The sequence below is a fragment of the Coregonus clupeaformis genome, chromosome 20, assembly GCF_020615455.1.
Source record: "Coregonus clupeaformis isolate EN_2021a chromosome 20, ASM2061545v1, whole genome shotgun sequence".
NCBI lineage: Eukaryota > Metazoa > Chordata > Actinopteri > Salmoniformes > Salmonidae > Coregonus > Coregonus clupeaformis.
Genome location: NC_059211.1, coordinates 63,185,122 through 63,212,478, shown reverse-complemented (window position 1 = coordinate 63,212,478; position 27,357 = coordinate 63,185,122). Strand labels below are relative to the sequence as shown.

At 45.0% G+C, this 27,357-nt stretch overlaps 1 pseudogene; it reads right to left on the bottom strand.

Annotated features, from left to right (window-relative positions):
- Positions 1 to 14,292: 14,292 nt before the first annotated feature.
- Positions 14,293 to 27,357, bottom strand: part of LOC123481452 — a 30,924-nt pseudogene continuing 17,859 nt past the window's right edge.

The following is a 27,357-nucleotide window of genomic DNA, read 5'->3' as shown; positions in this document are numbered from 1 at the left end:
AGCCTCCGCCCAGTACCCTGCCCTGAACCTTAGTCACTGTTACTAGCCAGTTACCACCTGGTACTCTGCCCTGCACATTAGAGGCTGCTGACCTATGTGCATATTCATTGAACACTGGTCACTTTAATAATGTTTACATACTGTTTTACCCACTTCATATGTATATACTGTATTCTAGTCAAGGCTCATCCAATATAACTACTGCTGTACACACATTTTCTATTCATATACTGTCTCTAGAACCTTTTCTATTCATATACTGTCTCTAGAACCTTTTCTATTCATATACTGTCTTTAGAACCTTTGCTATTCATATACTGTCTCTAGAACCTTTTCTATTCATATACTGTCTTTAGAACCTTTTCTATTCATATACTGTCTCTAGAACCTTTTCTATTCATATACTGTCTTTAGAACCTTTTCTATTCACAAACTGTCTCTAGAACCTTTTCTATTCATATACTGTCTTTAGAACCTTTGCTATTCATATACTGTCTCTAGAACCTTTTCTATTCATATACTGTCTTTAGAACCTTTTCTATTCATAAACTGTCTCTAGAACCTTTTCTATTCATATACTGTCTTTAGAACCTTTTCTATTCATAAACTGTCTCTAGAACCTTTTCTATTCATATACTGTCTTTAGAAACTTTTCTATTCATATACTGTCTCTAGAACCTTTTCTATTCATATACTGTCTTTAGAACCTTTTCTATTCATAAACTGTCTCTAGAACTTTTTCTATTCATATACTGTCTTTAGTACCTTTGCTATTCATATACTGTCTCTAGAACCTTTTCTATTCATATACTGTCTTTAGAACCTTTTCTATTCACATACTGTCTCTAGAACCTTTTCTATTCATAAACTGTCCATTGATCGTTCTGATATTTCTTTCTTAAAAATAAATCAGTGTATTGTTTTGTTGTTAGGTATTACATTTACATTGTAGTCATTTAGCAGACGCTCTTATCCAGAGCCACTTACAGTTAGAGGGTAATTTAGCAGACGCTCTTATCCAGAGCCACTTACAGGAGCAATTAGGGTTAAGTGCCTTGCTCAAGGGCACATCGACCGCACATCGGCTTGGGGATTAGAACCAGCGTATTACTGTTGTAGCTAGAAACATCAGCATTACTGTTGGAGCTAGAAACATCAGCATTACTGTTGGAGCTAGAAACATCCACATTACTGTTGGAGCTAGAAACATCAGCATTACTGTTGGAGCTAGGAACATCAGCATTACTGTTGGAGCTAGGAACATCGGCATTACTGTTGGAGCTAGAAACATCATCATTACTGTTGGAGCTAGGAACATCGGCATTACTGTTGGAGCTAGAAACATCATCATTACTGTTGGAGCTAGGAACATCAGCATTACTGTTGGAGCTAGGAACATCAGCATTACTGTTGGAGCTAGGAACATCAGCATTACTGTTGGAGCTAGAAACATCAGTATTACTGTTGGAGCTAGAAACATCAGTATTACTGTTGGAGCTAGGAACATCAGCATTACTGTTGGAGGTAGAAACATCCGCATTACTGTTGGAGCTAGAAACATCAGCATTACTGTTGGAGCTAGGAACATCAGCATTACTGTTGGAGCTAGAAACATCCGCATTACTGTTGGAGCTAGAAACATCAGCATTACTGTTGGAGCTAGAAACATCATTTACATTTACATTTTACATTTTAGTCATTTAGCAGACGCTCTTAACCAGAGCGACTTACAGGAGCAATTAGGGTTAAGTGCCTTGCTCAAGGGCACATTAACGTCATTTAGCAGACGCTCTTAGCCAGAGCGACTCACAAATTGGTGCGTTCACCCTATAGCCAGTGGGATAACCACTTTACAATTTGGGGGGTAGAAGGAATACTTTATCCTATCCCAGGTATTCCTTAAAGAGGTGGGGTTTCAAATGTCTCCGGAAGGTGGTGAGTGACTCCGCTGTCCTGGCGTCGTGAGGGAGCTTGTTCCACCATTGGGGTGCCAGAGCAGCGAACAGTTTTGACTGGGCTGAGCGGGAGCTATGCTTCCGCAGAGGAAGGGAGCCAGCAGGCCAGAGGTGGATGAACGCAATGTCCTCGTTTGGGTGTAGGGACTGATCAGAGCCTGAAGGTACAGAGGTGCCGTTCCCCTCACTGCTCCATAGGCAAGCACCATGGTCTTGTAGCGGATGCGAGCTTCAACTGGAAGCCAGTGGAGTGTGCGGAGGAGGGGGGTGACGTGAGAGAACTTGGGAAGGTTGAACACCAGACGGGCTGCGGCATTCTGGATGAGTTGTAGGGGTTTAATGGCACAGGCAGGGAGCCCAGCCAACAGCGAGTTGCAGTAGTCCAGACGGGGAGATGACAAGTGCCTGGACCAGGACCTGCGCCGCTTCCTGTGTAAGGCAGGGTCGCACTCTCCGAATGTTGTAGAGCATGAACCTGCAGGAGCGGGTCACCGCCTTGATGTTGGCGGAGAACGACAGGGTGTTGTCCAGGGTCACGCCTAGGCTCTTCGCACTCTGGGAGGAGGACACAGCGGAGTTGTCAACCGTGATGGCGAGATCATGGAACGGGCAGTCCTTCCCCGGGAGGAAGAGCAGCTCCGTCTTGCCAGGGTTCAGCTTGAGGTGGTGATCCGTCATCCATACTGATATGTCTGCCAGACATGCAGAGATGCGATTCGCCACCTGGTTATCAGAAGGGGGAAAGGAGAAGATTAGTTGTGTATCGTCAGCGTAGCAATGATAGGAGAGACCATGTGAGGATATGACAGAGCCAAGTGACTTGGTGTATAGGGAGAAAAGGAGAGGGGCCCAGAACCGATCCCTGGGGGACACCAGTGGTGAGAGCACGTGGTGCGGAGACAGCTTCCCGCCACGCCACTTGGTAGGAGCGACCGGTCAGGTAGGACGCAATCCAGGAGTGAGCCGCGCCGGAGATGCCCATCTCGGAGAGGGTGGAGAGGAGGATCTGATGGTTCACAGTATCAAAGGCAGCAGACAGGTCTAGAAGGACAAGAGCAGAGGAGAGAGAGTTAGCTTTAGCAGTGCGGAGAGTCTCCGTGACACAGAGAAGAGCAGTCTCAGTTGAATGACCAGTCCTGAAACCTGATTGGTTTGGATCAAGAAGGTCATTCTGAGAGAGATAGCAAGAGAGTTGGCTAAAGACGGCACGCTCAATAGTTTTGGAAAGAAAAGAAAGAAGGGATACTGGTCTGTAGTTGTTGACGTCAGTGGGGTCGAGTGTTGGTTTTTTGAGAAGGGGAGCAACTCTCGCTCTCTTGAAGACGGAAGGGACATGGCCAGCGGTCAAGGATGAGTTGATCAGCGAGGTGAGGTAGGGGAGAAGGTCACCGGAGATGGTCTGGAGAAGGGAGGAGGGGATGGGGTCAAGCGGGCAGGTTGTTGGGCGGCCTGCAGTCACAAGTCGCAGGATTTTATCTGGAGAGAGAGGGGAGAAAGAAGTCAAAGAAGTCAAAGCAAAGAAGTCAAAGCATAGGGTAGGACAGTGTGAGCAGGACCAGCAGTGTTATTAGACTTAACAAACGAGGATCGGATGTCGTCAACCTTCTTTTCAAAGTGGTTGACGAAGTCATCCACAGAGAGAGAGGCATCAGCATTACTGTTGGAGCTAGGAACATCAGCATTACTGTTGGAGCTAGAAACATCAGCATTACTGTTGTAGCTAGAAACATCAGCATTACTGTTGTAGCTAGAAACATCGGCATTACTGTTGGAGCTAGAAACATCAGCATTACTGTTGGAGCTAGGAACATCGGCATTACTGTTGGAGCTAGAAACATCATCATTACTGTTGGAGCTAGGAACATCAGCATTACTGTTGGAGCTAGGAACATCAGCATTACTGTTGGAGCTAGGAACATCAGCATTACTGTTGGAGCTAGAAACATCAGCATTACTGTTGGAGCTAGAAACATCAGTATTACTGTTGGAGCTAGAAACATCAGCATTACTGTTGGAGCTAGAAACATCAGCATTACTGTTGGAGCTAGGAACATCAGCATTACTGTTGGAGCTAGGAACATCAGCATTACTGTTGGAGCTAGAAACATCAGCATTACTGTTGGAGCTAGAAACATCAGTATTACTGTTGGACTAGAAACATCAGCATTACTGTTGGAGCTAGAAACATCAGCATTACTGTTGGAGCTAGAAACATCAGCATTACTGTTGGAGCTAGAAACATCAGCATTACTGTTGGAGCTAGTAACATCAGCATTACTGTTGGAGCTAGGAACATCAGCATTACTGTTGGAGCTAGAAACATCAGCATTACTGTTGGAGCTAGAAACATCAGCATTACTGTTGGAGCTAGGAACATCAGCATTACTGTTGGAGCTAGGAACATCAGCATTACTGTTGGAGCTAGGAACATCAGCATTACTGTTGGAGCTAGAAACATCCACATTACTGTTGGAGCTAGAAACATCAGCATTACTGTTGGAGCTAGAAACATCAGCATTACTGTTGTAGCTAGAAACATCGGCATTACTGTTGGAGCTAGAAACATCAGCATTACTGTTGGAGCCAGAAACATCAGCATTACTGTTGGAGCTAGAAACATCAGCATTACTGTTGTAGCTAGAAACATCGGCATTACTGTTGGAGCTAGAAACATCAGCATTACTGTTGGAGCTAGGAACATCGGCATTACTGTTGGAGCTAGAAACATCATCATTACTGTTGGAGCTAGGAACATCAGCATTACTGTTGGAGCTAGGAACATCAGCATTACTGTTGGAGCTAGGAACATCACCATTACTGTTGGAGCTAGAAACATCAGTATTACTGTTGGAGCTAGAAACATCAGTATTACTGTTGGAGCTAGGAACATCAGCATTACTGTTGGAGGTAGAAACATCCGCATTACTGTTGGAGCTAGAAACATCAGCATTACTGTTGGAGCTAGGAACATCAGCATTACTGTTGGAGCTAGAAACATCCGCATTACTGTTAGAGCTAGAAACATCAGCATTACTGTTGGAGCTAGAAACATCAGCATTACTGTTGGAGCTAGGAACATCAGCATTACTGTTGGAGCTAGAAACATCAGCATTACTGTTGTAGCTAGAAACATCAGCATTACTGTTGTAGCTAGAAACATCGGCATTACTGTTGGAGCTAGAAACATCAGCATTACTGTTGGAGCTAGGAACATCGGCATTACTGTTGGAGCTAGAAACATCATCATTACTGTTGGAGCTAGGAACATCAGCATTACTGTTGGAGCTAGGAACATCAGCATTACTGTTGGTGCTAGGAACATCAGCATTACTGTTGGAGCTAGAAACATCAGTATTACTGTTGGAGCTAGAAACATCAGTATTACTGTTGGAGCTAGGAACATCAGCATTACTGTTGGAGGTAGAAACATCCGCATTACTGTTGGAGCTAGAAACATCAGCATTACTGTTGGAGCTAGGAACATCAGCATTACTGTTGGAGCTAGAAACATCCGCATTACTGTTGGAGCTAGAAACATCAGCATTACTGTTGGAGCTAGAAACATCAGCATTACTGTTGGAGCTAGGAACATCAGCATTACTGTTGGAGCTAGAAACATCAGCATTACTGTTGGAGCTAGGAACATCAGCATTACTGTTGGAGCTAGGAACATCAGCATTACTGTTGGAGCTAGGAACATCAGCATTACTGTTGGAGCTAGAAACATCCACATTACTGTTGGAGCTAGAAACATCAGCATTACTGTTGGAGCTAGAAACATCAGCATTACTGTTGTAGCTAGAAACATCGGCATTACTGTTGGAGCTAGAAACATCAGCATTACTGTTGGAGCCAGAAACATCAGCATTACTGTTGGAGCTAGAAACATCAGCATTACTGTTGTAGCTAGAAACATCGGCATTACTGTTGGAGCTAGAAACATCAGCATTACTGTTGGAGCTAGGAACATCGGCATTACTGTTGGAGCTAGAAACATCATCATTACTGTTGGAGCTAGGAACATCAGCATTACTGTTGGAGCTAGGAACATCAGCATTACTGTTGGAGCTAGGAACATCACCATTACTGTTGGAGCTAGAAACATCAGTATTACTGTTGGAGCTAGAAACATCAGTATTACTGTTGGAGCTAGGAACATCAGCATTACTGTTGGAGGTAGAAACATCCGCATTACTGTTGGAGCTAGAAACATCAGCATTACTGTTGGAGCTAGGAACATCAGCATTACTGTTGGAGCTAGAAACATCCGCATTACTGTTAGAGCTAGAAACATCAGCATTACTGTTGGAGCTAGAAACATCAGCATTACTGTTGGAGCTAGGAACATCAGCATTACTGTTGGAGCTAGAAACATCAGCATTACTGTTGTAGCTAGAAACATCAGCATTACTGTTGTAGCTAGAAACATCGGCATTACTGTTGGAGCTAGAAACATCAGCATTACTGTTGGAGCTAGGAACATCGGCATTACTGTTGGAGCTAGAAACATCATCATTACTGTTGGAGCTAGGAACATCAGCATTACTGTTGGAGCTAGGAACATCAGCATTACTGTTGGTGCTAGGAACATCAGCATTACTGTTGGAGCTAGAAACATCAGTATTACTGTTGGAGCTAGAAACATCAGTATTACTGTTGGAGCTAGGAACATCAGCATTACTGTTGGAGGTAGAAACATCCGCATTACTGTTGGAGCTAGAAACATCAGCATTACTGTTGGAGCTAGGAACATCAGCATTACTGTTGGAGCTAGAAACATCCGCATTACTGTTGGAGCTAGAAACATCAGCATTACTGTTGGAGCTAGAAACATCAGCATTACTGTTGGAGCTAGGAACATCAGCATTACTGTTGGAGCTAGAAACATCAGCATTACTGTTGGAGCTAGAAACATCAGTATTACTGTTGGAGCTAGAAACATCAGCATTACTGTTGGAGCTAGAAACATCAGCATTACTGTTGGAGCTAGGAACATCAGCATTACTGTTGGAGCTAGGAACATCAGCATTACTGTTGGAGCTAGGAACATCAGCATTACTGTTGGAGCTAGAAACATCAGCATTACTGTTGGAGCTAGAAACATCAGCATTACTGTTGGAGCTAGACACATCAGCATTACTGTTGGAGCTAGGAACATCAGCATTACTGTTGGAGCTAGAAACATCAGCATTACTGTTGGAGCTAGAAACATCAGCATTACTGTTGGAGCTAGGAACATCAGCATTACTGTTGGAGCTAGGAACATCAGCATTACTGTTGGAGCTAGGAACATCAGCATTACTGTTGGAGCTAGAAACATCAGCATTACTGTTGGAGCTAGGAACATCAGCATTACTGTTGGAGCTAGAAACATCAGCATTACTCTTGGAGCTAGAAACATCAGCATTACTGTTGGAGCTAGAAACATCAGCATTACTGTTGGAGCTAGGAACATCAGCATTACTGTTGGAGCTAGGAACATCAGCATTACTGTTGGAGCTAGAAACATCTGCATTACTGTTGGAGCTAGAAACATCAGCATTACTGTTGGAGCTAGAAACATCAGCATTACTGTTGGAGCTAGGAACATCAGCATTACTGTTGGAGCTAGAAATATCCACATTACTGTTGGAGCTAGAAACATCGGCATTACTGTTGGAGCTAGAAACATCGGCATTACTGTTGGAGCTAGAAACATCAGCATTACTGTTGGAGCTAGGAACATCAGCATTACTGTTGGAGCTAGAAACATCAGCATTACTGTTGGAGCTAGAAACATCTGCATTACTGTTGGAGCTAGAAACATCAGCATTACTGTTGGAGCTAGAAACATCAGCATTACTGTTGGAGCTAGGAACATCAGCATTACTGTTGGAGCTAGAAACATCCACATTACTGTTGGAGCTAGAAACATCGGCATTACTGTTGGAGCTAGAAACATCGGCATTACTGTTGGAGCTAGAAACATCAGCATTACTGTTGGAGCTAGGAACATCAGCATTACTGTTGGAGCTAGAAACATCAGCATTACTGTTGGAGCTAGAAACAACAGCATTACTGTTGGAGCTAGAAACATCAGCATTACTGTTGGAGCTAGGAACATCAGTATTACTGTTGGAGCTAGAAACATCAGCATTTCACTGCACCTGTGCAACCAATAACATTTGATTTGATTTGTTTGGCAGAATCATTTTGGGGTTAAAATCCGTTACCCACCAGTAGGAAAATGCCGATGTGCGTCTTTCAGCTAATGCATCTTGCATGACATACAGTTGGAGTCACAAGTAATTTTTCCAACAATTGTTTACAGATTATTTCACTTATAATTCACTGTATCACAATTCCAGTGGGTCAGAAGTTGACATACACTAAGTTGACTGTGCCTTTAAACAGCTTGGAAAATTCCAGAAAATGATGTCATGGCTTTAGAAGCTTCTGATAGGCTAATTGACATATTTTTAGTCAATTGGAGGTGTACCTGTGGATGTATTTCAAGGCCTACCTTCAAACTCAGTGCCTATTTGCTTGACATCATGGGAAAATCTAAAGAAATCAGCCAAGACCTCAGACAAAAAATTGTAGACCTCCACAAGTCTGGTTCATCATTGGGAGCAATTTCCAAGCACCTGAAGGTACCATGTTCATCTGTACAAACAATAGTACGCAAGTATAAACACCATGGGACCACGCAGCCGTCATACCGCTCAGGAAGAAGCCACTTTTTGGAGAAATATCCTCTGGTCTGATGAAACAAAAATATAACTGTTTAGCCATAATGACCATCGTTATGTTTGGAGGAATTAGAGGGGAGCTTGCAAGCCGAAGAACACCATCCCAACCGTGAAGCACAGGGGTGGCAGCATCATGCTGTGGGGGTGGTTTGCTGCAGGAGGGACTGGTGCACTTCACAAAATAGATGGCATCATGAGGAAGGAAAATGATGTGGATATATTGAAGCAACATCTCAAGACATCAGTCAGGAAGTTAAAATGTGTCTTCCAAATGGACAATGACCCCAAGCATACTTCCAAAGTTGTGGCAAAATGGCTTAAGGACAACAAAGTCAAGGTATTGGAGTGGCCATCACAAAGCCCTGACCTCAATCCTATAGAAAATGTGTGGGCAGAACTGAAAAAGCGTGTGCGAGCAAGGAGGCCTACAAACCTGATTCAGTTACACCAGCTCTGTCAGGAGGAATGGGCCAAAATTCACCCAACTTATTGTGGGAAGCTTGTGGAAGGCTACCCAAAATGTTTGACCCAAGTTAAACAATTTAAAGGCAATGCTACCAAATACTAATTGAGTGTATGTAAACTTCTGACCCACTGGGAATTTGATGAAATAAATAAAAGCTGAAATAAATCACTCTCTACTATTATTCTGACATTTCACATTCTTAAAATAAAGTGGTGATCCTAACTGACCTAAGACAGGGAATATTTACTAAGGATTAAATGTCAGGAATTGTGAAAAACTGAGTTTAAATGTATTTGGCTAAGGTGTATGTAAACTTACCGACTTCAACTGTATAATCTAGTGGACGAGACAGGATGCTTTTTAGCGGGGCGCCGTTGAAAGGAGTGATAACGGGGGGGTGGCATTAAGTGTTGAGGAGGATCAGCTGAAATGGAAGATTCCTGGTGTCTGTGACGCTCGCCGTTTGGTGTGACGCAGACCCGGCGGAGAGCGGGGGGGTGAAACGGAAGAAGACGTTGTCTGTCCTGCTGAGTTTTCATGCAGAGTCTTTTTACCCGACAAGGTCAAGTTAGGATGTGTCAGTTATCCTGTGAGAGCCTTTGTTTCTAAAATACTACAGTGTTTTTAGGTTGCCAAGCTTATGGTCACGTTGCAGCAGTGTGTAGGAGTGAGATCACCTTGATGTGAGAAGTGTGCAGGAGGGCATGAGATAAAGGAATGTGTAATATAGGCGGAGAAGGTTGTATGTGTTGGGTGTGGCGGTCCCCATGGGGCTGGAGATCGGAGGAGTCCAGTGAGAGAAAGGCAGGTTGAGGTTGCCAGGGTCAGAGTAATACAGGAAGTGTTGTATGCCGAAGCAGTGAAGAGAGTGGAGGAATGTGGGTACAGCAGGGTGAGGGATCCTGAGAGGATTCCCGTGAGTAGGCAGAGACTGATGGGAAGAATATGTGCTTCAGTAAGGTGGGCTTTTTAACATTCATTGCTAATTGGTACTGCAGAAATGGAACGTAAGTCACAGAAAATAGAGGTTGTGGTGGCAGCTGCAGAGAAATACTTGGGATTGCGAGGTTTTACTGCAGAAGATTTGCAGGGGGGTGTCGGTTGGTTGGTGGTGTTCTGTCCTCCCAGACCGTTGGCCTGGAGTAGGTTTAGATAGGGTTAAATAGTGGAATGGGGTGGTGGTTTCCAGTGAGGGCAAATAGCAGGGTCATTTTCCTTTTCCTTTCTCCCAACGTTGTATAACAGGAAGTTAATGTAGGGAGGCCGTGACTGGCCTCACACTCCAGTGCGGTAGGTGGCGGTGTGTGCTCCTAAAGGTCGGAAGCGATCTGCCAACCAAATCATAAAGAATGAGAAGGACGCTTTTTTTTCCAGCAACCTCTGTAGCTCGTTAGCAAACAGCCGAAACACTGGAGCACTTTAGACCATTTATTTTGTGTATACTAGCCACAGTGTTATAAACTGTAGACGTTTTTGATGGTTACACCCATGTAATTCCATATGGACGTTGCCACTACTTGTTTGTCAGCTAAACTGGATAGTTAAGATAACCTAGCACTAGGCTAGACGCTAATGCTAACTAGCGAGCTAACGATCCCCCAACCATGAGCTCACTAAGCTACTCCCCTCCTGTTAAAGAAGAGGAGGTCTGCTGGACGGAGAAAGAAGCTCTAGGGGCTGAACGTTATCGTGGAAGAAGAAGGGGAAAAACATTACAGTGAAAAGAGAGAAGGAAATTACTGTCACAGGGAAAGAAGAGGTAAAATAAACTTTTGGAATGAAAAAGGAAGAGGAGGCGATTACATTGAAAGAGGAGGAAGAGGGTGTTACGGTAAAACTAAGAGGAGGAAGAGGGTGTTACGGTAAAACTAAAAGGAGGAAGAGGGTGTTACGGTAAAATAAGAGGAGGAAGAGGGTGTTACGGTAAAATAAGAAGAGGAAAGAAAGAGGCAGAGATGACTGTCACAGTGGAAGAGGCAGAGATGACTGTCACAGTGAAAGAGGCAGAGATGACTGTCACAGTGAAAGAGTCGGAGATGACTGTCACAGTGAAGAGGCGGAGATGACTGTCATAGTGAAAGAGGCAGAGATGACTGTCACAGGGAAAGAGGCGGAGATGACTGTCATAGTGAAAGAGGCGGAGATGACTGTCACAGGGAAAGAGGCTGAGATGACTGTCACAGGGAAAGAGGGGGAGATGACTGTCACAGGGAAAGAGGCTGAGATGACTGTCACAGGGAAAGCCTTCAGGGTGAAAGAGGAGGAGGATGTTTCAGTAGTAGAAGAGGAGAAAGCTTTGAGCTGATGAAGATGAGGGGGAGGAGGAAGAGATGACTGTCACAGTGGAAGAGGGGATTGACAGGGAGGAGGAAGAGATGACTGTCACAGCGGAAGAGGGGATTGACAGGGAGGAGGAAGAGATGACTGTCACAGCGGAAGAGGGGATTGACAGGGAGGAGGAAGAGATGACTGTCACAGCGGAAGAGGGGATTGACAGGGAGGAGGAAGAGATGACTGTCACAGCGGAAGAGGGGATTGACAGGGAGGAGGAAGAGATGACTGTCACAGCGGAAGAGGGGATTGACAGGGAGGAGGAAGAGATGACTGTCACAGCGGAAGAGGGGATTGACAGGGAGGAGGAAGAGATGACTGTCACAGCGGAAGAGGGGATTGACAGGGAGGAGGAAGAGATGACTGTCACAGTGGAAGAGGGGATTGACAGGGAGGAAGAAGAGATGACTGTCACAGTGGAAGAGGGGATTGCCAGGGAGGAGGAAGAGATGACTGTCACAGTGGAAGAGGGGATTGCCAGGGAGGAGGAAGAGATGACTGTCACAGTGGAAGAGGGGATTGCCAGGGAGGAGGAAGAGATGACTGTCACAGTGGAAGAGGGGATTGACAGGGAGGAGGAAGAGATGACTGTCACAGTGGAAGAGGGGATTGCCAGGGAGGAGGAAGAGCATCTGTAGGTGTCATACGACGCTCTACCTCTTGGTCTGTAATATCAGTAGTATTTTGATTTCAATAAGAAAATTGGCAATTCCAGCGTTATGGACATTACATTCGCACCCAAAATCACAACTTTAATGTCTCACAGATTGGACCAACAAAATATAGGCCTAAATGAAATGCTTGATGTGTGTCTGTAGTACCCATTGGGGGGAGCGCACACCCCAAAAAGCGGACTTCTAAATTGGCATGTTGGAGAAATAATGGAAAAATAATAAACATGACGGATGTTACATGAAATGGACAAGCTGTCTGGGGAAACTGGACATACGGTGCCTTGATGTCTTCATTTGATTGTTACAAAGTAGAATTTAAATGGATTTAATGGTCTTTTTTTTGTCAACAATCTACACAAAATTCTATACTGTCAAAGTGGAATATATATATATTTTTATTTTAGATAAATAAACAATTCATAGCTAAATTATAATTGTTTCATAAGTATTCCGCCCTTTGTTTAGGCAAGCCTAGATTAGTTCAGGATAGAAATGTGGCTTAACAAATCACATAATAAGTTATGGACTCACTCTGTGTGAAATAATAGGTGTTGACATGATTTTTTAATGACTAACCCTTCCCCTGTCCCCATATACAACATCTGTAAGGTCCCTCAGTCAAGTATTGAATTTCAAGCACAGATTCAACTACAAAGACCAGGGAGCTTTTCGAAAGCCTCATAAAGAAGAGCAGTGATTGGTAGATGGTTAACAATAACAAATCAGACATAGAATACATCTTTAAGCGTGGTCAAGTTAATAGTTATGCTGTGGATGATGTATTAAACCAGCCAGACACATCAAAGATGCAGTCGTCCTTCTGAACTGAGCTGCAGGACAGGAAGGAAACTGCTTATGGATGTCACCATGAGGCCACTGGTGATTTTAAAACAGCTACAGAGTTCAATGTCTGTGACGGTAGAAAACTAAGGATGGATCAACAACATTGTAGTGCAGGGGTCTCCAACTTTTTCTAGCATGAGAGCTACTTTTAAAAAAAAAGAATAACACAGCCATATCTCAGACTGCCCATCTTCATCTTTATTTTTATTGGACAGTCTGAGACATGGCTTTTTCTTTGCAACTCTGCCTAGAAGGTCAGCATCCCGGAGTCGCCGCTTCACTGTTGACGTTGAGACTGGTGTTTTGCGGGTACTATTTAATGAAGCTGCCAGTTGAGGAGCTGTGAGGCGCCCGTTTCTCAAACTAGACACTCTGTCCTCTTGCTCAGTTGTGCACCGGGGCCTCCCACTCCTCTTTCTATTCTGGTTAGAGCCAGTTTGCGCTGTTCTGTGAAGAGTAGTACACAGCGTTATACGAGATCTTCAGTTTCTTGGCAATTTCTCGCATGGAATAGCCTTCATTTCTCAGAACAAGAATAGACTGACGAGTTTCAGAAGAAAGTTATTTGTTTCTGGCCATTTTGAGCCTGTAATTGAACCCACAAGTTAATTTCTAAGTGACCCCAAACTTTGGTAGTGTATTTCTAGGGAAGAAAACATGGACAGGTTCTTCGTGATTATCGACTCTACCAAACTTAGTTTGAAATGTTTTTGAGGATGTTTTGGCTTGCAATACAGCTTTGCTAACATCGATTTCGGACCAAGGTAAAATTAGTTTTATATTTGATATTCGGTTCTCTCTTATCAATAGCTATTGAACCAAACATGCCATGACTATGAAGATGGTATATTCTGAATCAGGGTTGGATGGAGAAAGATTCCCCACTTATTTTTATAATAACATTTCAGTTTTCAATGCGTGCCATGACTATGAAAATGATATATTCTGAATCGGGGGAGAATTTAAAAAATCCACGGCTTGACTTTTTTTTTTTAATGTTGTTTATTTTTTGGTTTTGCTTTCAATCTTAAATAGCTCTTACACAAAGCTTGACAAACATATCAAGTGATATGATACATGATTTTATACAGTACAAAATGAAACAACAGTATATGAGAAGTACATTACATTATAAAATGAAACAGAATATAAGAAGTACATTACAGTATAAAATGAAACAACAGCATAGGAAAAGTACATTACAGTATAAAATGCAACAGTATATTAGAAGTACATTACAGTATAAGAGGTGGAGGTGGACCTCTCAGTGACTCCCCCAGTAGGGAGTGAGGCCACTCTTATCAAACTCTATGGGCCTAGAAAACACTAAGAAGCAGGCTTTGCAATTTGTGTGTGAACTGCACCCAGATATATCACAAATAATACTATGCTTACTACTGTCAATCCTCAACACCCCGCTCAAGGCCTTGGGGCCCCAAACTTCTAAAGGTGCCCTTTGACCTCTCCCAACCCCATCAGTGTGTTCTCTGATGTGAAGTCAGGGTTCCAATTTGAGCGAATCTCTTCCCACACTGATCACAGCTATAAGGTCTCTCTCCTGTGTGCATTCTCTGGTGCACTTTCAATGTTCCCGATTGAGCAAAACACTTCCCACAGTCAGAGCAGTGGTAAGGCCTCTCTCCTGTGTGTGTTCTCTGGTGTGATATCAGTTCACTTGAGGTGGTAAAGCTTTTCCCACAGTCAGAGCAGTGGTAAGGTTTCTCTCCAGTGTGTATTCTCTTGTGTATAGTCAGGTTTGATGACTGAGTGAATCTCTTCCCACACTGATCACAGCCATAAGGCCTCTCTCCTGTGTGTGTTCTCTGGTGTAATATCAGTTCACTTGAGGTGGTAAAGCTTTTCCCACACTGGTCACAGCCATAAGGCCTCTCTCCTGTGTGTGTTCTCTGGTGTGTCATCAGTTCAGGTGAGGTCTTAAAGCTTTTCCCACATTCAGTGCAGGGGTATGGTTTCTCTCCAGTGTGTATTCTCTTGTGTACAGTCAAGGAGTATGATCGAGTAAATCTCTTCCCACATTGATCGCAGCTATAAGAATTCTCTCCTTTATGGACTATTTGGTGGTTTCTAAGGTTTGATGAAGAGGTGAAGTGCTTTCCACTGTCAGTGTAATGGTAAGGTTGCTCTACGGTGTGAGTTTGTTGATGTGCTGCCAGGGAGTCCGACCGATTAAATCTCTTCCCACATTGATCACAGCTATAAGAATTCTCTCCTGTATGGATTCTCCGGTGTCTTCTAAGGTTTGATGAAATGGTGAATCTCGTTCCACAGTCAGAGCAATGGAAAGGTTTCTCTCCTGTGTATACTCGCTGGTGTGATATCAGTTTGTTTGAGTAAGTAAAGCTCATTCCACAATCAGAGCAGTGGTAAGTTTTCTTCCCTGTAAGTCTCCACTGGTGTTTCTTGAGGTGTTCTGATCTGGAGAGACTCTTCTCTGCCTCGTCAGCATCATGATGTTGGTTAGCCTCCCCAGATAATAAGCCCCTGCTACTGAGAGAGTGACAGATAGGACTGTCCCCTGTGAAACAAAGACAGACAGTTATGGTTCCTTCTTCGTATCGAAGAAAGATCTAGTCCAGGGCTGCCCAACCCTCTTCCTGGAGATCTACTGTCCTGTAGGTTTTCAGTCCAACCCTAATTTAGCATATCTGATTCAGCTAGTTAAGGTCTTGTTGAGCAGCTAATAAGTAGAATCAGGTATGTTAAATTAGGGTTGGACTGAAAACCCACAGGAGGGTAGATCTCCAGGAAGAGGGTTGGGCAGCCCTGGACTAGTCTCAGCTTTTCACACTCTTGTGATCGGATTTAAGCATTTTGGATGGGTTTAAAATATTCAATGGAAAATAGTATTAAATCTTCAAAATTGTCGATGTATCCAAGGAATGCTTGTAACGATACTACATCTTTAAACGTATTGTATTTAGTGGTAATTAATGACATCCGGGGAGTGTCCCAAAATAAAAGTATATGTTTCAGCATAAACCCACCTAGTTCCGATGTTTTCCTGCAGTCCACGAGCCGAATAGACACCCTCTTCAGATCCCAGAGTCTTTTACTTTGATCAGTCAAATCTCCCTCTCCCTCCTCGTCTCCTCCTCTCGCAGTTCCACTCAGCCCTGGTGTTTTCCTCCAGTCCACCAGCCTCACAGACAACCTCTTCAGACCCAGCAGTAAGGGGCTACTGGGAGGGGCCCGACCGGGGCCTCGGGGGAGAGGGAGGGGGGAGGAGGGTGGTAGGAGGATGGGACAGGTTTCTCCTGTAAACCCAAAAAGAGGGTAGAGGTGTTTTCATATTTGTACACTGTCTGGAATGAGCCTAGTCAATGTGACCTGATGACTCCAGAGACAGGACTCTGGTAACAAGAAAGATCAAGAACAAGAGAAAGAGAAAGAAGAAGAAGAACAGGAAGAGGCCTGGTGGAGCTGGTGGAGTTGATCATCTGTCAAATGGGTCATTCATTTAGCTGTTGATCATCTGTCAAATGGGTCATTCATTTAGCTGTTGATCATCTGTCAAATGGGTCATTTATTTAGCTGTTGATCATCTGTCAAAATGGGTCATTTATTTAGCTGTTGATCATCTGTCAAATGGGCGACTGCCAACTGAGTGATCTACTCATTATTATTTGTAGATCAGTCAGTCACAATTTACCCATCACACACACATTGCGTGTTCGATCCCCTCGAACATGGCCCTATACTCTCAACTGGCCAAATGTTTTAAACAATGGGGGAAATGTTCCAAACATGAAGCTACTTCCTCGCTCCGGCGGTGAAGTTCTTGGTACTAGGATCAGCTTCCCCTTTCCCTAATCATAAACTTTACTATTAGTGGGGAGAATTCAAAACTGACCCCACATCAGCGTCTAAGGGAAACTTCACCCTACACCTACTTCCTAATACATCACAAATGACTTCTTTGGTGTGGGTGGAAAGGTAGGCTAAGCAAAAACGTTATTTTATTCATAATAGTTTGTAGCTCACCGTTTCCCGACTTAACAGACATTTTTTTGTGAGAATAACCGTTTTTTTTAGATCTGCCCTCGTCTCACAAACACCGCTCTAGTTCAGCCCTCGGTAATCGCAGTAAAGGCTAATGGTTGGTATCGGCGGAAGAAATAGACTAATCCAATGCCAAAAAAACACAGCAGTCTGTTACCGCGGGAGTCAAAGACATGAGCTTAGCTAGCCAACGTTGCCATGACGTCGCCATTACCGCGGGACTCAAAGCGTAGCTGAACATTTTACTACTCCAACCTTGTGAAACACGTTTTTATTTTAGTCAAAAACAACTTTATATCAAAGGGCGGCAGGTAGCTTAGTGGGGAAGAGCGTTGTGCCAGTAACCGAAAGGTCACTGGTTATAATCCCCGAGCCGACTAGGTGAAAAATCTGTCGATGTGCCCTTAAGCAAGGCACTTAACCATAATTGCTCCTGTAAGTCGCTCTGGATAAGAGAAAAATAAAATAAATGTATTTGACGTATTGACTAACTTTATATCAAAGGAGTGCCTTCTATTTGACGGATTGTACATACTCAGTTCGATGTGAGACGACTGTTAGACCCCATGGCGTGTTTCTGCGCATGAGCTTAGCTAGCCAACGTTGCCATGACATCGCCTACAAGCGTGATCAGGGTTTTCTACTGGAGAAGCAGTTTCTACATATCTTCATACTCAGGGTTCTACATTTAAATTTTTCATTGCTAACACTAGTGCTCATAACTTAAAAAAGTTATGGGCACCATTTCTTGCTGAAACCATATCTACAGTGGGGAAAAAAAGTATTTAGTCAGCCACCAATTGTGCAAGTTCTCCCACTTAAAAAGATGAGAGGCCTGTAATTTTCATCATAGGTAGACGTCAACTATGACAGACAAAATGATTTTTAATGAATTTATTTGCAAATTATGGTGGAAAATAACTATTTGGTCAATAACAAAAGTTTCTCAATACTTTGTTATATACCCTTTGTTGGCAATGACACAGGTCAAACGTTTTCTGTAAGTCTTCACAAGGTTTTCACACACTGTTGCTGGTATTTTGGCCCATTCCTCCATGCAGATCTCCTCTAGAGCAGTGATGTTTTGGGGCTGTCGCTGGGCAACACAGACTTTCAACTCCCTCCAAAGATTTTCTATGGGGTTGAGATCTGGAGACTGGCTAGGCCACTCCAGGACCTTGAAATGCTTCTTACGAAGCCACTCCTTTGTTGCCCGGGCGGTGTGTTTGGGATCATTGTCATGCTGAAAGACCCAGCCACGTTTCATCTTCAATGCCCTTGCTGATGGAAGGAGGTTTTCACTCAAAATCTCACGATACATGGCCCCATTCATTCTTTCCTTTACATGGATCAGTCGTCCTGGTCCCTTTGCAGAAAAACAGCCCCAAAGCATGATGTTTCCACCCCCATGCTTCACAGTAGGTATGGTGTTCTTTGGATGTGACTGTTTGAGGTTGTGGACAGGTGTCTTTTATACTGATAAGTTCAAACAGGTGCCATTAATACAGGTAACGAGTGGAGGACAGAGGAGCCTCTTAAAGAAGAAGTTACAGGTCTGTGAGAGCCAGAAATCTTGCTTGTTTGTAGGTGACCAAATACTTATTTTCCACCATAATTTGCAAATAAATTCATAAAAAATCCTACAATGTGATTTTCTGGATTTTTTTCTTCTCAATTTGTCTGTCATAGTTGACGTGTACCTATGATGAAAATTACAGGCCTCTCATCTGTTTAAGTGGGAGAACTTGCACAATTGGTGGCTGACTAAATACTTTTTCCCCCACTGTACATGACAACATGTTTTCTTACTGAAACATTTTACATTTTAATCATTTAGCAGACGCTCTTATCCAGAGCGACTTACAGTTAGTGAATACATATTTTTTTATACTGGCCCCCGTGGAATCGAACCCACAACCCTGGCATTGCAAACGCCATGCTCTATCAACTGAGCTACATCCCTGCCGGCCATTCCCTCCCCTACCCTGGACGACGCTGGGCCAATTGTGCGCCGCCCATGAGTCTCCCGGTTGCGGCCGGCTGCGACAGAGCCTGGATTCGAACCAGGATCTCTAGTGGCACAGTTAGCACTGCGATGCAGTGCCTTAGACCACTGCGCCACTCAGGAGCTCAGGAGCTTACGACATGTTTTCTTACTGAAACCATATGTTCATTACACCATGTTTTTCAAAACAAGATTGTTGGATTGGCTGTATATTTCTGAAAATGTCATGCTGACGTCTGAAAACGTTTATGCAGGCAAATGCCCCTCTGGTTGTAGTCACACATGTTCTAATTTAGTTAGCTAGCTAACAATCTTATCATGAATGCAATCAACATGGCCTGAATGAAAACTAACTAAAACTACCTAAATACCTGACATAATAGGTCACGTCTCTACCTCCCTCCCTGTCAGATATCTCTACCTCCCTGTCTCCATCTGTCAGATGTTTACCTCCCTGTCTGCCTGTCAGATATCTCTACCTCCCTCCCCTGTCAGATGTCTCTACCTCCTTCAGTCTCTACCTCCTGTCTGTCTGTCAGACGTCTCTACCTCCCTGTCTGCCTGTCAGATGCCTCCAACAGCTTTGTACACTCTTGGCATTCTCTCAACCAGCTTTATGAGGTAGTCACCTGGAATGCATTTCAATTAACAGGTGTGCCTTGTTAAAAGTTAATTTGTGGAATTTCTTTCCTTCTTAATGCGTTTGAGTCAATCAGTTGTGTTGTGACAAGGTAGGGGTGGTATACAGAAGATAGTCCTCTGTAGCTCAGCTGGTAGAGCACGGCGCTTGTAACGCCAAGGTAGTGGGTTCGATCCCCGGGACCACCCATACACAAAAATGTATGCACGCATGACTGTAAGTCGCTTTGGATAAAAGCGTCTGCTAAATGGCATATTATATTATTACACCAATAAGAAGAAGAGACTTGATTGGGTCAAGAAACACGACCAATGGACATTAGACGAGTGGAAACCTGTCCTTTGGTCTCATCAGTCCAAATGTGAGATTTTTGGTTCCAACCGCCATGTCTTTGTGAGACACAGAGTAGGTGAACGGATGATCTCCGCATATGTGTTCCCACCATGAAGAGGAGGTGTGATGGTGTGGGGGTGCTTTGCTGGTGACACTGTCTGTGATTTATTTAGAATTCAAGGCACACTTAACCAGCATGGCTACCACAGCATTCTGCAGAGATACGCCATCCCATGTGGTTTGCGCTTAGTGGGACTATCATTTGTTTTTCAACAGGACAATGACCCAACACACCTCCAGGCTGTGTAAGGGCTATTTGACCAAGAAGGAGAGAGATGGAGTGCTGCATCAGATGACCTGGCCTCCACAATCACCCGACCTCAACCCAATTGAGATGGTTTGGGATGAGTTGGACCGCAGAGTGAAGGAAAAGCAGCCAACAAGTGCTCAGTATATGTGGGAACTCCTTCAAGACTGTTGGAAAAGCATTCCAGGTGAAGCTGGTTGAGAGAATGCCAAGAGTGTGCAAAGCTGTCATCAAGCCAAAGGGTGGCTACTTTTAAGAATATAAAATATATTTTGATTTGTTTAACACTTTTTCTTGGTTACTACATGATTCCATATGTGTTATTTCATAGTTTTGATGTCTTCACTATTAGTCTACAATGTAGAAAATAGTTTTAAAAAATAAAGAAAAACCCTTGAATGAGTAGGTGTCCAAACTTTTGACTGGTACTGTATAATATATATATATATATATATACACACACACATTATAGACTACAATATTATGCAAAGCTAGTATTGATCATATTGATTTTATCATTTCCATTCTGAATAGAGGGGGGGCTTTTTGTGCCACTGTTCCCTTTAAGCCCCCAGATAAATGTCACATTTACAAAAAAGGCATCTATGTATAACAATGCAAGGTTCATTTAAACAGTAAAATATGACTAAATGCATTAAAACATTTAAGCTGTGAATTCCTGAAATCTATTATCTTGTTGTGGTTCACCAAGTTATGTTGTTACTGTGTGGCTGTGACATGCAGGCGTTGACTGCTAGCAGGAAAAACCCATCGTTTCAATTGGCAAGAAATAGTAATTAATGCCCATGAAATATGCTACCATTGTCTGTGGGTCACCTCAATGCAAACATTTTATTGCAGCTTTGAAATTGTCCAGTGGAAACTTACACAACTGGCAATACGTTAATAATAAAACATCTGATTGGCTTAGAATAAAACTGTTACGGATATAACAACCAGATTAATTGGCTGAAACATTAAACAGCAGGAAATGTTTTGTTAGTTTTTTAAATCCAAAGATGTAAGTGGGCTTAATGGGTACGTGGGCTTGGGTTTAATAGGTAGGCTTACCCTAATTGTTTCATCAGCAACACATGCCAACAGAGGGCACACCGAGCGAGTTGGTAGGGGTGAGGGGCTGGTTTGGAATTCACTGAATGAATTTGAGAGTGGTTACATTTCTCCGGCCCCCATCCCTCTGCGCTTTACCAAAACAAGTGTCAGGGCACCCATTTTGTTTCTGTTTAAATCCCGGACTGCCCCTTTAAAACCACACATCATTTCAACAACAGCAGAGTTACTGCCCCTGTTAAGATATACTCACTGGTGTTAATCAGATCTCCAACCTCCTCTTCCTCCTCCTCTTTCACTCTGAAAACTTCCTTCTCTTCTTCTTTCACTCTGAAAGCTTCCTTCTCTTCTTCTTTCACTGTAACAGCCTCACCCTCTACTTCTTGTTTTACTGTGACATCCTCCTCTTCTTCCTCCTCTTTCACTAGAGCTTCTTTCTCCGTCCAGCAGACCTCCTCTTCTTTAGCAGGAGGAGAGTAGCTTAGTGAACTCATGGTCGGGGATGTTAGCTAGCTAGCTAGTAAGTTAGCATTAGTGACTAGCCTAGTGCTAGGCTAATTTAGCAAGCCAGCTAGCTGGTTACTAACAACGTAAAAATAAAATGGAGTAACTAGCTATATGACAGAAGTGCATTTAAAACACAGTGGCTAATATACAGCGAAACAGTCCAAAGAGCATGAATGTTTCAGCTTTGTTGGCTAGCAAGCTACCGAGGTGACTGACTACCTGTTGTCGTTGAAGAAGCGTCCCGTCCACTAGAATATACGTCACACCCCCAGCGTCACCTGAAAGACCCACATCGCCATCTGCTGACTGGAGAGGGGAACGCAGTTGAGATAAAAAAAATTATTTAATTTCCAGACAAAAAGTTGATTTGTAATATATTTTCTTAAATAATAATATTATATTGATATGTACAAAGAGAAGCACGTGTTGATTGATTAGTGAAGTGAGAATTTTAAATAACTTTATATTTAGTCACAGCCACATTTAAGGCAATTTCTTATTCATTCAGTCAAACAGACACATTTCGGTTGAATGCATTCAGTTGTGCAACTGACTAGGTATCCCCTTTCCCAAATGCTCTGCACCATGGTTTATCAGGTGATCAACGTTTTATGAAAGCTGCTGGAAGTAAACTGGAGAGCACATCTGTAGCCATGAAATGCTTTGAAAGGCTGGTCATGGCTCACATCAACACCATCATCCCAGACACCCTGGACACACTCCAATCGCATTCCGCTCCAACAGATCCACAGATGACTCAATCTCTATTGCAGTCCACACTGCCCTTTCCCACCTGGACAAAAATAAACAACTAAGTGAGAATGCTGTTTATTGACTACAGCTCAGCGTTCAACACCATAGTGCCCTCCAAGCTCATCACTGAACTAATGTGGTCCTCTATAGCTCAATTGGTAGAGCATGGCGCTTGTAACGCCAGGGTAGTGGGTTCGCTCCCCGGGACCACCCATACGTAAAAATGTATGCGCACATGACTGTAAGTCGCTTTGGATAAAAGTGTCTGCTAAAAGGCATATTATTATTATTATGACGGGCCGCCCCCAGGTGGTGAGGGTAGGCAACATCACATCCTTCACATTGACCCTCAACACGGGGGCCCCTCAGGGGTGAGTGCTTAGTCCCCTCCTGTACTCCCTGTTCACCCATGAAAGGGTGGCAACGCAAGAGTCCAACACCATCATTTAGTTTGCAGATGACACAACGGTGGTAGGCCTGATCACCGACAGCGATGAGACAGCTTACAGGGAGGAGGTCAGAGACTTAGCAGGGTGTTGCCAGGACAACAATCTCTCCCTCAACATCAGCACGACAAAGGAGCTGATCGAGGACTACAGGACACGGGGGGCCGAGCAAGCCCCCATTCACATCGACAGGGCTGTAGTGGAGTGGGTTGAGAGCTTCAAGTTCATAAGTGATGTGGACACTAAGGACCTCTTTTTGTAATTGTATTTGTATTTATTAATGATCCCCATTAGTTCCTGCCAAGGCAGCAGTTACTCTTCCCGGGGTCCAACAACATTAAGGCAGTTATATACAATTACAAATATTACATGACATTACATTTCTTAACACTTTTCACAACACATTAAGAGTTTGTCCGCAGGCCACTACTCTACTACCACATATCTACATTGTCACGGTTTACTAAGCCAGAACCCAGAAGCAGACCAGGACAAGGTAAATTGAAACAAAGGTGAGTGTTTATTTAATAGATCCACGAGTGAGGCTGAATAATCCAGGGAACAGAGCGGGTGGCGTGGATGGGTTGTTGAGGGTGCAGTGGTAGGTCCAGTAATGGCTCGGCAGCCGCCGACCATCAGGCAGAGGTTGGGTGAAGGTTCCGGGTGAGTGACTGCAGATAGAACAAAACGGAGGTAAGTATACAGCAAGTCAAAAAGGTGCAAAACAACAAAACTAACGCTAGAAGTTCCAAGGCTGATACACGGACAAACATACTGTTCATGGCTAACGATCCGGCAGGGAATGGATGTTAGGACAGAGCCTAAGAAGGGTGATGATCAGGACCAGGTGTGCAGATTGCTGATGGGATGCAGGTGCGGAAATCAAGAGAGCTCCCGCCTAGCAACGTTGCCCGGCAACCAGGCAGGGAGCGTTCCAGAACCCTCGGGAAACTGGAGATCCCGAGCAGAAAAACTAATACCCAGACAGAAACCGACTCAGACTGCAGGGATCGTTACAGTACCCCCCTCCGACGAACGCCACCGGGGCGGACTCCCCGGAGCGCCAGGATGGAGGCGGTAGAAGTCACGAATGAGGTCAGCATCTAGGATCTGTCGCCGCGGAATCCAACTCCTCTCTTCAGGACCATACCCCTCCCAGTCCACGAGATACTGGAAACCCCGGCCCCGCCGTCTGGAATCCATGATGCGTCGCACCGTGTAGGCAGGACCACCTCCGATCATCCGAGGAGGAGGAGGAGGAGGCGGAGGAGGCAACAGAGGACTGAGGAGAACAGGCTTGAGGCAGGAGACATGAAAGGTGGGATGGACTCTGAGCGTCCTCGGTAGTTTGAGTCGAACTGCCACCGGATTGATCACCTTCTCCACCACAAACGGACCAATGAACCTGGCAACAACTTCCTAGCCTCAGTCCGTAAAGGAAGATCCCGTGTGGCCAACCAGACCCTATCTCCGATGGTATAGGTGGGAGCGGGGATCCGGCGACGATTCGCCTGGAGCTGATACCGGTCCGAAACTCTAAGGAGTGCCTTTCTGGCCCGATGCCAGGTCCGGTGGCAACGACGAATATGGGCCTGAACAGAGGGCACTGAGAGCTCCTTCTCCTGAGAAGGGAACAAGGGAGGTTGGTAGCCATACAGGCACTGGAAGGGAGACATCCCAGTGGCAGATGTAGGGAGAGTATTGTGGGCATACTCAACCCAAGGCAACTGAGAGACCCAGGAGGTGGGGTTGGAGGAGACAAGGCAGCGTAGCGTGGATTCCATCTTCTGGTTGGCTCTCTCCGCCTGACCATTAGATTGGGGGTGAAAACCAGATGTGAGGCTGACTGTAGCTCCAATGGCCAAACAGAAGGACTTCCAGACAGCAGAGGTAAACTGAGGGCCACGGTCGGAAACGATATCACTGGGCAAACCGTGGACCCTGAAAACCTCCCTAACCAGGATCTCGGACGTCTCCGAGGCAGAGGGAAGCTTGGCAATAGGCACAAAGTGGGCGAACTTGCTGAATCTGTCCACGATAGTCAGAACGACCGTGTTTCCCTCAGAAGCGGGCAACCCAGTGACAAAGTCCAGGGCCAGATGCGACCATGGTCGCCGGGGAATAGGAAGGGGGTGAAGTAGTCCAGAGCTGGGCCGATTGGTACTCTTATTCTGCGCACACACTGGACAGGCAGCAACATAACCCTGAGTATCCTCGGCCATGGCAGGCCACCAAAAACGTCTGCGAAGAAACGCCATCGTCCGAGCCACGCCAGGGTGACAAGCCATCTTGCTGGCGTGGGACCATTTGAGGACAGCAGGACGAACCGACTCAGGCACAAACAACCGACCGGGTGGACCGTTACCGGGACCGGGCTGCGTCCGAAGGGCCGCCATCACCTCCTCCTCAATCTTCCACCTAACTGCTCCCACGACGCAGTCCCGGGGAGAATTGTCTCGGTCTTGGACCCACTCTCCTCCGTCTTGGAGAACATCCGGGACAAGGCGTCCGCCTTGCCGTTCTTAGATCCAGGTCGGAACGTCAGGGAAAAATTGAATCGTCCGAAAAACAACGCCCACCTGGCCTGACGGGAGTTGAGACGTCTAGCCGATTGCACGTAAGCAAGATTCTTGTGGTCAGTCCAGACAATAAACGGTTGCTCCGCCCCCTCCAAGGCAAGTTTCACCGCGAGAAGCTCCCGGTTACCCACATCGTAATTCCTCTCCGCAGGCGAAAGGCGACGAGAGTAGTAGGCGCAGGGATGGAGTTTACTGTCCGTGGAGCATCGCTGCGACAGGATGGCGCCAACTCCCACATCAGACGCGTCCACTTCAACGACGAACTGACGGGCCGTGTCCGGTTGAGAGAGAATCGGTGCGTTGGTGAATCGCCTCTTCAAATCCAGAAACGCTCGATCCGCCTCCGGATTCCACTTGAAGATCCTGATACTGGAAGTCAAGGCAGTTAACGGAGCGGCCACACGGCTGTAATCCCGGATGAATCTGCGGTAGAAATTCGCAAACCCCAAAAATCTCTGGAGCTGCAATCTCGTACCGGGCTGGGCCCATTCCAGAACCGCTCTAACCTTCTCCTGGTCCATCCTAATCTCTCCCCTGGAGATGATGTACCCGAGAAAGGATGTCGTGTGGGCGTGAAACTCGCACTTCTCGGCCTTCACGAACAGGCGATTCTCCAACAATCGCTGCAGAACCTGCCGGACATGCTGGACGTGGTCGGAAGGTTCCTTCGAGAAGATCAGAATGTCATCCAGGTAAACAAACACAAAGAGACCGATCATATCTCTCAGGACGTCGTTCACCATACTCTGGAATACCGCTGGAGCATTGGTCAGTCCAAACGGCATCACCTGATACTCGAGTGACCCATCGGTGTATTGAAACCCGTCAACCACTCGTCCCCCTCTCTGATCCGGACCATGTGATACGCATTGCGTAGGTCTAGCTTGGTGAACACCGTAGCACCCTGTAAGAGTCGAAGGCAGAACTCATCAAGGGCAGGGGATACTTGTTCTTGACCGTGATGTCATTCAACCCCCGATAATCAATACACGGTCGAAGAGAGCCATCCTTCTTACCCACAAAGAAGAATCCTGCCCCCAGGGGTGATGACGAGGGACGAACGAGACCAGCAGCTAGGGACTCCTTGATGTAGGTCTCCAAAGCCTCACGTTCAGGTCGGGAGATACTGTATAACCTTCCCTTAGGGTAGACAGCTCCAGGGAACAGGTTGATGGCACAATCATATGGTCGGTGGGGGAGGGAGTGACAGAGCCTTCTGCTTACTGAACACTTCCCCCAAATCGTGATATGTCTCGGGAACCAGGGACAAATCTGGGGGTTTAGCCTCAATCACCTGACTGGGAACCGAATGGGGACAGGCAGTCTTGAGACAGTTAGCATGACAATCAAGGCTCCAACTCGTTACCTTGCCCGTCACCCAATCGAACGTGGGATTGTGTTCCTTCAGCCAGGGGTATCCAAGGACCAGAGGAACATGGGAAGACGGCAGAATGAAGAATGAAATCATCTCCGAATGATTCCCCGACAACAGCATCTTAACCGGTTCAGTCCTCATCGTGATACAGTGGGGAAAAAAAGTATTTAGTCAGCCACCAATTGTGCAAGTTCTCCCACTTAAAAAGATGACAGAGGCCTGTAATTTTCATCATAGGTACACGTCAACTATGACAGACAAAATGAGAAAAAAATTTCCAGAAAATCACATTGTAGGATTTTTAATGAATTTATTTGCAAA